General features: G+C 39.4%; 1 long non-coding RNA gene across 1 annotated transcript; it reads left to right on the forward strand.

Annotated features, from left to right (window-relative positions):
- Nucleotides 1-7,627: 7,627 nt before the first annotated feature.
- LOC125799039 (uncharacterized) lies at nucleotides 7,628-9,958 on the forward strand. Its single transcript, XR_007437857.1, has 2 exons — nucleotides 7,628-8,888; nucleotides 8,980-9,958. It is a non-coding gene; the product is annotated as an uncharacterized LOC125799039 (long non-coding RNA).
- The last annotated feature ends 1,255 nt before the right edge of the window (nucleotides 9,959-11,213 follow it).

The following is an 11,213-nucleotide window of genomic DNA, read 5'->3' on the forward strand; positions in this document are numbered from 1 at the left end:
CCAGAATGCAGTAATTATACATATGCAGTTTGTTAACCCTGATTTGTTTCATTCAGATGATGTCATTTCTTGCACAGAATTCCATCAATATTCCACTTCAGGGTTTTAGATTTTACAGCTTATATCTTCAAACCTTGAACTCTCAGATAAATATAAGACCAGTTTGAGTTTCCCAATATAGTTCTTAAGTTTGTTCTTAACTAATGAGGATTATTTTTGAAAGCTGATGTCTGTAAGTTTTGAGTTTTAGAGGCCCTCTCTGGTAAGAGTGGATAATTTGCACAGAGCATGCAGAAGAATCATTTTAAACTGGGCGGGTGTGATGCGGTCTTCTTTCAGAGCGGATGAATCCGATTCCAGGTTAAGCTCAGTCAGAGAGAAAGAGAGAGCGCGCTAAGTCAGAAACTTCTCTGCTTCGTTTCTTTTTTTTTACTATGAGTGAATGAGCTACTGAGCTCTGAGTTTCCTCTTCTGAAGTCTCCATTGCTCCACCAGCCGCTCGCGTTCAGTAAAACTGAGCCAGATCCTCTTTCAGAGGCTGTAGGTGTGACGTAAGTAGGTAAAGATGTGTGACGTGGCCAGAAGAACTCCCACGAAAAGGCTTAGCAGGGATGATTGTTTCAGCACACTGGTACCATTAAACACAATATTGGTAACACTTTATAATACTGTTCCATAGTTAATAGGTAACTAAGCAGTAACTAATTAATAGTGCTGCATTAACACCTAAATATTTTCTATTAACTACCAGGGAGTACTGAATAATTACTCAGTAGATAGTACTGAACTAATGATTATAGTAGTTCACTATTAACTCCACAATAATTACTGAGACTTACATATCTCCCAGAGAACTACTTACTAATTATGTCTCCTTTATAATAACTATTCATTAATTACTGCTCAAATCAACATTAACTACTGAAAACCCTTACATGCCACCTGGGGAACTATAGATCTAACTCAGTCTACACAAACAATTATTTAATCAGTGGTGATATTAAAGGCATATTTGAAGCCAGTGACACCATTTGTAGTAGTAGTGACATTAATTACCTTATTATCAACATTATCTTCCAAATATTAGCAACATATAGTAAAAAACTACAGTGTGTTGTAATGCTTAAACTTTATAACTTAATATTATTACATAGTAGACATTTGTTTTAACGGTCACTGCTTTAATTTTAAGCACCAACCTTATAAACGTTCATCTTCAGCCTTGCAGTCTCACAGACTTTTATTAGGGTAATTACGGTAATTCCACAGCGCCGGACAGCTAGCCTCTATCAGTGTGTTTATCTGCTGCTGCAGGTTATTCTATCAGTGGTGATATTAAAGTCAGTGACACCACTTATCATATATTAACCTTACTTACCTTAGTATGCTCAATATCTTCCAAATGTTAGACACACTGAAATGTGCAGTAGTCTGCTTAACCCCCATTTTTGTAATGTTCTGTCAGTGTGTTACAGGTGTTTATTCTAAACCTGTGCTCTTCTTCAGTCCTCCTGGAGATGTGCTCAGTAGAAGTGATGGCTCACATACAGCTTTACTCTAGGTTGTGTCCTACATCCTTATTCTGGAGGAAATCATGTTTAAATGAATAAATATTTGTGTTAGATAACGGACTAGGCATCCCTGTGTTCTTCATAGATAATTAATAAGGGGTCCCTGTCTTCTTTTTTCGGGAGTTAACAGCAGCACATGGTAACCCATTACTAATGACTGAGGAGTTACTGTGTTCTTCTTTAGGAGTTACTGCAAATCATACCACAGTATTATAAAGTGAGAAACATGGTAACTAATTACTGAGGAGTTACTGTGTTCTTCTTTAGGAGTTACTGCAAATCATACCACAGTATTATAAAGTGAGAAACATGGTAACTAATTACTAATTACTGAGGAGTTACTGTGTTCTTCTTTAGGAGTTACGGCAGATCATGTCACAGTATTATAAAGGGAAATATACATTAATAATAATAATAATAATAACACATTTAACCTAGCTTACTAACACACACATTTAACCTAGTTAACTAACACACACACATTTAAACTAGCTAACACAATTAACCTACCTAACACACACACATTTCCCCTAGCTAACTTAGCTTGCTAACTAACACACATATAACCTAGCTAACTAACACACACACATTTAACCTAGTTAACTAACACACACACATTTAACCTAGCTAACACACACACATTTAAACTAGCTAACACAATTAACCTAGCTAACACACACACATTTCCCCTAGCTAACTTAGCTTGCTAACTAACACACACATAACCTAGCTAACTAACCCACACATAAATGTTAACTTAGCTAGCAAACGAACACACATAACTTAGCTAACTAACACACATTTAAACTAGCTAACTAACACACACATAACCTAGCTAACTTAGCCAGTTAACTAACACACACATAACCTAGCTAACTTAGCTAGCTAACACACATCCTAAAGCTGTTTAACAACCCACAAAGTCCTCCTCTGATCCGGGGGTAAAATAAGCTGGAAAAGATCTCCATATCTTGATTACTAGTTTATTTTCAATCAAATGCAGAAATATGAAAGCAGCAGAGTCTCTCTTAATCCTCCTCCAGCAGCAGCAGCAGCAGCACAGCAGAGAATTTACACGAAGGACCTGGAGAGCTGCGTCCGCTGTGAAATTACCGTAATTACCCTAATAGTGCGCAGTGAAATAAATCTCTGTGAGACTGCAAACGCTGAAGATACACTTTTATAAGGCTGATACCTAATAATAAAGCAATGATTGTTACATTATTACTGTCTTACAGTCATTAGAGTCTTAGGTGCCTTCTGGAGAACTTTCATCAATGTCTTCTATGCAATAATATTACGTTATAATGTTGTTTTTTTCTTCCAAAAATGATGGTTAAGCAGAGTAATACACACTAAGTATTTTACTATATGTTGCTAATATTTGGAAGGAACTGAGGATAATAAGGTAATTAAGGTTACCACTACTACAAATGGTGTCACTTGCTTAATTCAAAATGCTTTCAATTAATATGCATTTAACTCAAATATGCCTGATTTAGATCTATAGATCCAGGTGGGATGTAACGGTTTTCAGTAATTAATGTTGATTTGAGCAGAAATTAATGAATAGTTATTATAAAGGAGACATAATTAGTAAGTAGTTCTCTGGGAGATATGTAAGTCTCAGTAATTATTGTGGAGTTAATAGTGAACTACTATAATCATTAGTTCAGTACTATCTACTGAGTAATTATTCAGTACTCCCTGGTAGTTAATAGAAAATATTTAGGTGTTAATGCAGCACTATTAATTAGTTACTGCTTAGTTCCTGCTTAGTTACCTATTAACTATGGAACAGTATTATAAAGTGTTACCCACAATATTTTAACCCTTCTCCACTCTGCTTCTGCTTTCAGTTTAGAAACAAAATAATACGGACTGCCACTTTAAATATGATATGAATGACTGAAAGAAGAATGGATTAATTTATACCTTGACTCTCTTTAATAAAGCACACTGTGTGTTTATAACAATGACGTATTTTTATCCCATGATGATTGCATTTAAATGTACCATTGTACTATACAGTTTTTAAATTCCTCTCCACAGAGCACCTTAAACATTTCAGCTTTTTCTCTGTCTGTGTTTGTATTATTGTGAGTTCTGTGACGCTGGTCCAATCTGGCAGCAGTTGATCTGAATGTGTGGGCGGAGCATGTATAGGTTAATCATTCAGAAAGGTGGAACGTGAACTACATTGTGTTTCTGTGGTTTTCATCTGAAGCCAGCTCTATACTTCATTGGAATCAGGCTAATGACAATTGGGTCGTTTGTGTGTTTGATGGAGGAAGAGGTGGAGAAGACCCAAGGTAAAGCTGCCTCTTTTTGAAGCCCACTGACATCCACTTCTGTACATCAGCATGCACAGATTCCTTTTGATCCAGCTGGCGCCAACTGATGGAAACCCAGGGAGGTATTAGGGGCGACAAAGGAAATTGAATGGAGACAAGCACATTAATATTTAGCTGAGAAGAAAGCACAGATGACTGAGCCATCTGGCCCTGTGAGTGGCTGGGGGGTCTCTAGAGAATGTCAGAGAGAGAGAAAGAGAGAGAGAGAGAGAGAGAGAGAGAGAGAGAGAGAGAGAGAAATGCCAGGTCCATATGTTACAGACGCTACTTGCCTTTGCAGGTTGACAAGTATACAGGTAAACATGCAAATTGGTGTGTTTCTCTATTTGTTTTCTTTAATGGCTGTATTTGTATAATATGATGAAATGCTAAGAAACATTATTAGCAATCAAGCACCAAGACAAATGAATTATTCTATTGTATAAAGATAATAAGACAAATAACCTGTAAATCTCTGATTACAAGATTTCATTTAGTAAACCCTGGGGAAGCACTGTAATATTGTACCATGGTACTAGATATCCTTCAACTGCATGACAGCTCCTTTCCAAAGTACACACCGCCTTACAGTCATCAATGATTTCTGAGGGTTGAGACATCTGTTATGAAGATGCAAAAAGAAAAATATGCTAAAATGTGAATAAATGACTTTCACAGTGTGGTGCTACAAATGCAAATGAATCTTATTAGTCTGACTTGTCGAGAATATCTGCTCTAAATTTGAGTTTTTTTAAGTTTTTGATGAAAAGAACAGTATGCTATGTACAGGGGTTGGACAGTAAAATTGAAACACCTGTCATTTTCATGTGGGAGGTTTAATGGCTAAATTGGAGCAGCCTGGTGGCCAATCTTCATTAATTGCACATTGCACCAGTAAGAGCAGAGTGTGAAGGTTCAATTAGCAGGGTAAGAGCACAGTTTTGCTCTAAATATTGCAATGCACACAACATTATGGGTGACATACCAGAGTTCAAAAGAGGACAAATTGTTGGTGCCCGTCTTGCTGGCGCATCTGTGACCAAGACAGCAAGTTTTTGTGATGTATCAAGAGCCACGGTATCCAGGGTAACGTCAGCATACCACCAAGTAGGACCAACCACATCCAACAGGATTAACTGTGGACGCTGTAAGAGGAAGCTGTCTGAAAGGGATGTTCGGGTGCCAACCCGGATTGTATCCAAAAAACATAAAACCACGGCTGAACAAATCACGGCAGAATTAAATGTGAACCTCAACTCTCCTGTTTCCACCAGAACTGTCCGTCACCACAATAAATTATTGTGCTCTAAAACCAGGTGTTTCAGTTTCATTGTCCAACCCCGGTAATAGTAAGTGTGTTGATTTTTTTTTTCCTGCTACCAGATTTCTGTCCAGCTGCTTTGTAGATCATGTGTAAAAAGTCTGGTACAGGTCAATTTGTGGAGTCGTTAATTATGAAAGTTATTGTTAATTATGAAAGTAATGCTCTTATTATCATGGGGAAATGAAGCGTGAACCAGCATTCAATATATAAGGGTTAAATTGACCTACAGAATATTTGAGGGGCTCTTCTAACTTATAAAAATGAATCATAAATCTGAAAAACTCTTCTTGGCACCTTGTTTTTTTTTTTTTCATGCAACTGAACATTTATTGGCATTGCTGTTTTTGTTTTTGTTTGATCATGTTCAGCCCTTCAGATGTGGTGTGTGATACGTGTAATAAATGAATAAATGATGGCATCATTATCAAATACGTGACTAAGAGTAACTAACTCACGGTGGTCCTCATGCTCTAAAACCTCCCCTTAGAACCACGTCAACAACATGCTCTGCAGCAGAGAAACGCTCTGTTCAAACAAACACTTACGCTCTCCAGCAAACCGCTGTGCAGATTTGTCACAATTACCAGAAATGACACTTTCAGAGTCCCTCGCCGTCGTCTGTCTGTCTGTCTGCGCTGCGAGTGAGAACAGAAAGCCGGATAGACAGAAAGGAGGGACCGGAGGCATGTCCGAAGGCGCAGGAAAGGAAAGTGAAAAAGAAAAAGAGAGAACAGAGACAGACAAACAGACAGAGTGGAAGACGGACAGAAAGACAGACAGAGCAGTGGGGGGGTGCGTGGGTGGTGCTGGAAGTGAACTAATCCCGAGCCTCATTATAGAGACTCATTCCAGATCAATTGGATGCTGCCGCCAATAATTGGGGGCTGTGTTTTTCTATTCCGAGAGAGGAGCGCTGTGTGGGTGAGGGAGCGTGAGCCTGCGCCGCCGGAGCAGGAGGACACAGGTGTTAAGCAGAGATGGGCTGCACTATCCATCTTTACTCACCCAGAATTAACCTGTTAGTGATATGGAGATGAGAAACTGACCAGCTGTCACAGAACAAAAGATTCTGAGAACAAAAGAAGAAGAGAAAAAGAAAGAACAGACTTCAGACTTTAAATGGTATATGTAACTATTATATGTATTTTACATAGCATGGTAACTTTGACTGGCATATCGTGCTTCACAGTATATTTGATATGGTTTATAAAACACATAGACAGTCCTTCTGCATGAGTAAAAGGTTTACAGGGGTTGGACAATAAAACTGAAACACCTGTCAACACCTGTCACCTGTCATCGTGATGTATCAAGAGCCACGGTATCCAGGGTAATGTCAGCATACTACCAAGAAGGACCAACCACATCCAACAGGATTAACTGTGGACGCTGTAAGAGGAAGCTGTCTGAAAGGGATGTTCGGGTGCTAACCCGGATTGTATCCAAAAAACATAAAACCACGGCTGCTCAAATCACGGCAGAATTCAACGTGCACCTCAACTCTCCTGTTTTCACCAGAACTGTCTGTCAGGACAATAAATTATTGTGGTCTAAAACCAGGTGTTTCAGTTCCATTGTCTAGGATTTACTTTATTTATATTCCTTTGGTCCCAAAAACCAAGCTAAAAAGGCAGCACAAAAGGCTGGGAGGCTTCTTGCGGCAGGGAGCCAAAGGCTAGACTACCGGTACACCACCACGGCAAATTCTGGACACTGTATTATCTAACTGTAACAATAGAGCATTAATAAGCAGCAGGTTATCACAACAGATTGTAATCACAGCAGTCCTGTAACAGATCATGAGCAGAAAATGCTCATTTCCCTCTGTTCTTAAACTGCAGACCAAGCAGTTAGAACTACATTTCCCCTCTAAAATACTATGACTTACTCGTAATGTTACGACCTTATTCTCAACTTTAGTCTCGCACTTTTTTTCATTTTCTTTTAAGAGTGGCCCTAAAACGTCATTGTAGCTTTTTTGTGTGCATAAAAATCGTTCACTTAATATAAAGAAATTGTTTACTTAAATTAAAGAAATCGAATTCAATACTAGCAGCAACTGGTAGCCAATGGGGCTCAATGAGCAGCGGCGTTTTAGACAGAGGGAATAAAGACTGTTGAGTCAGTAATTGTATAGCATCAGTAATTCAATAATTATGCAAAAAATATTTGAATATATATGTCTAGAGGCATCAACACAAAACAGAATAAACAAGTAAACAAAATATAAATACCAGTCAGTGATGCTGAGTCACGAATCTTTCTGTCAGAGTTTTTCATTCAATCTGTGGCCCCGATCCTCTCTTACAAAGAAGTGCTGTAGCAGGGCTATGTGTGTGTGTGTGTATGTGTGTGTGTGTGTGTGTGTGTGTGTGTGTGTGTCTATCATACTCAGTGTTAAGAAACAGTAAATATTAATATTAAAGGTATTTTTCAGCTGATCAGACAAAATGACATTTAATCCAAAAACCTTACTATGAGTAAGAGAATGACGTGTTATGTGAATAATCTTGTTTGTGTGAACCCAAGTAGTGAGTTGTTTTTAGATATTGGACCTGAACTGTGTATGTGGGTGAGTGTGCAAAGGACAGTTAGGCTGACACCTCAAAACTGAATGTCCAGTCTGTAGTTTGTAATGCAAAAGTCAGCACCTAAGCAGCAGAGGTGAGGCCAGAGTACAGGTAGAGAACAGTAGTAATCATAGATAGTGTTTTAACTCAATCAGTTAGAAACAGTTGCTGAGGAACCGCTTAACTGACCTTTGCACAGGATGTATGGTGGGGTTTTGGGGATATAAGGACTTGCAAATGTAAGGATCACTGAACTTCTTCTACTGAAACTCTGTCTGAGTGGAAGGGGTTCCCAGAGCTCTGTTGTAATAAATTGCTAATTTGCTGAAGATCTAAGTATCCTGTCTCTGTATCAACTCTACTTCGGGCTTCCATCAAAAGAATCAAGGGGAACGCACTGGAGCAGTTGAGGGTAGTGCTGATTTTCCCAACAATTTGGAGGCACCGCTGGGATGGAGGTTTGGAGTTAGAGTGAATTCGGACCTCAGAGACGATCCTGTGAACCACTAGTCCAGCTGCAGCAATAAAATCAGGTAAGCAGAGCCTGTTTAATCGAAATCTGCAGATTGGTCTAAGCTAAATTTTGGACACAGTGGTCTCATTTGATTGCCTCCATCTAAAACAATAGAGAGACTGGATCTGGGCACATTGTAAATATCTAAATTGGGGTGAAATTTGGGGCATTGTATGTAGGTCTATCGTTTTGTTTGTGGCTTGCTCGCTTGAGGGATGAATGGGACCATATAAGGGGTGAAGTACTTTTAGAGTATGAGTGTCTAGTTTAATTTAAAGAGTAGTTTAAAAAGTGTGAACGGGGGTCCTTAGGGAAAAGTGGGCAGTACTCCCACGAAACCACGGACGTGGCAACCCCACCTGGATTCGGACGCGGGCCAGTAAAGCTAGGTTTTGGCGGTTCCTCGGGGTTGGTGGTCCTAGAAATACCGAAGTTCTATGACTGGGTTATAGAGCGATTCTGTGTATGGCGTTTTGTCAGAGACAAGTAATCTGTCTGTATGTTTAGGTTAAAATATTGTATAGCGCAATCGGCTGCGTGCACACTGGTGCGTAGTTGTGAAGTTGCTGCATACTAGTTTTAACTGTGTGAATGTGGTTTAAAATATTGTATAGCGCAATCGGCTGCGTGCACACTGGTGCGTAGTTGTGAAGTTGCTGCATACTAGTTTTAACTGTGTGAATGTGGTTTAAAATATTGTATAGCGCAATCGGCTGCGTGCACACTGGTGCGTAGTTGTGAAGTTGCTGCATACTAGTTTTAACTGTGTGAATGGGTGTGCAAGCCGAGAGGGCTTGAGTGTGATTGGGGAGGCAGTTACAGGTATTTGCTTCCGTCAGGGACGGCTATTTGAGGATAGAAGTAAGCACGGCTCGGCCGGCTGGTCAGGGACCAGGAGTACCTAGCGTTGTGTAAAAGGAAACACACAAGAGTTGTCCTAGTGCGTTTAGGATGATCTTGTCATACACAGAGTATTGCTGTACATTTGAGCATTAAAAGAAAAGGGGTTTGAGTCCTCTAGCAATGTGCTTTGCTTAATGTTGTCTGTGTCTGCGGGGTGAAATTAAAATTGTAAATTATAGTGCCTGTAAAATTTGTAAAATTAAGCTAAGTGATTGTGTGTGGCAGTGAGTGAGAGAGTGATTGTGTGTGACAGTGAGTGAGAGAGTGATTGGGTGGGGCAGTGTGTGTGTTTGTGTGTGGGGCAGAGAGAGTGTGTGACAGTGGATGAGAAAGTGTGTATGTGTGTAAGTGTGTAATTGTAAGTGTGTGAGAGTGTGTATATTGCAGTGAGAATGTGTGAGCGTGTGCATGTGACAGAGTGTGTGAGAGTGTGTATATTGCAGTAAGAGTGTGTGAGCGTGTGCCAGAGTGTGTGAGAGTGTGTATATTGCAGTGAGAGTGTGTGTAAGCATGTGTGGAGCTCCGTCGGGCTCCGGTGAGAGGTATGAGTGGATGAATGTACAGAGTGGTGTGTGAGAGAAAATAAGAAGTACGGACGAGTCCCACTGCAGGGGAGGAGTCCAAGGCAGAGTAGGTGGTTAAAGTTGGGCCAATTCACAGAATTGGGAAAGGTTTCCTTTTGTACATTAACATTCTAGGAAAACACATTATAAAAATAGAAAAAGGATCAGTTCAGGAGGAAAAGAGAGGGCAATACACAGTAAAGATGGGGGATAGAGGTATACAGGAGGGAGAATCTTATACGTGGGGATCCATGAACAAGCAGATAGAAAATTTTATAAAAAGATTATGGGGTGGTAAGCAAGACAAAGCAACTAAAAAGGGGGAGGCAGAATTGAGGACAAGAATTAGCTTAATTCTGGAGGAGCAAGGGTACAAACCAGACACATGAGGGGTTAAATTGGCCTTAATATGGGATCAGTGGAGAAGGGCAAAAGCAGAACAGGATAGGGCCCAGAAGCAACTAGAGAAGGCTAGTATTCTAGCTAAAAAATATGGAAGTTCAGAATACAAAGCACTTGTGCCTATAAAAAAATAAAAAATCCAGCTACTGTCCGCATTTCCTATTGTATTGCATATTGTATTTAAGTGTAAACTGAGTTTATCATTCAGCGATATGCCAAATTATTTATATTCTTTTTTTTTTTTAGACTCTGAATGGGGGATACTGCTAGGGTAATAAAATAAAGTTCTAAATCAATATTATAATATAAGATCATGAGCATGAGTTTTCATGGCATTTAAAACTAGATTGGGCTTATACAATGTCACATGTAAAACATTTAATGAGCTCTATAGTTTTCTTGCTGCAGCACAAACAGAATCAGCTGAGCAATATACAATTGTTTCATCTGCATAATAGTGAATTTTGCAGTCTGAGGTAGAAGCAGAGCCAGCAATATAATTTAGGAATATATTAAACAAAACCGGACCAAAGATTTAACCTTGTGGTACACATTTAAGATACAGATGCTAAATCTGATTTATAATTATTCAATGACATGCATTGTTTTAGTTTTGGGTCCACTCCAGAGCAGTTTTATCAAAGCCAATCATTTCTAAATTCTTTAAAAGAGGTATGGGAGTAAAGGTAATAGTGATGGTAATAAATAAAATATGTACATAATTAATAAACTATGGGTACGTGGGGCCTTGCACAGGCTTTCACGGGCAACACCAGCTTGTGCATTTATGACAGTATGACATACCTGGGTTTGCGCTCCCTAACTGTGCCCTGCAGGAACACTACAGCACTAAATGTTGATAAAACTGTGCTGCTACGCTGTGTGTGGTTCAGTGGGATAGGCTGGTTAGCCAAAGACGGGTAAGATCCCAACATATGACAAAGGGACAACCTAAGGCAGGCACAGTCTCGATCTGACCACCACATGCAATTCAACAGACCACGGAGAAACATCTCTAAAGTGTTCCAAGAAG

Source organism: Astyanax mexicanus, chromosome 2 (assembly GCF_023375975.1).
Source record: "Astyanax mexicanus isolate ESR-SI-001 chromosome 2, AstMex3_surface, whole genome shotgun sequence".
NCBI lineage: Eukaryota > Metazoa > Chordata > Actinopteri > Characiformes > Acestrorhamphidae > Astyanax > Astyanax mexicanus.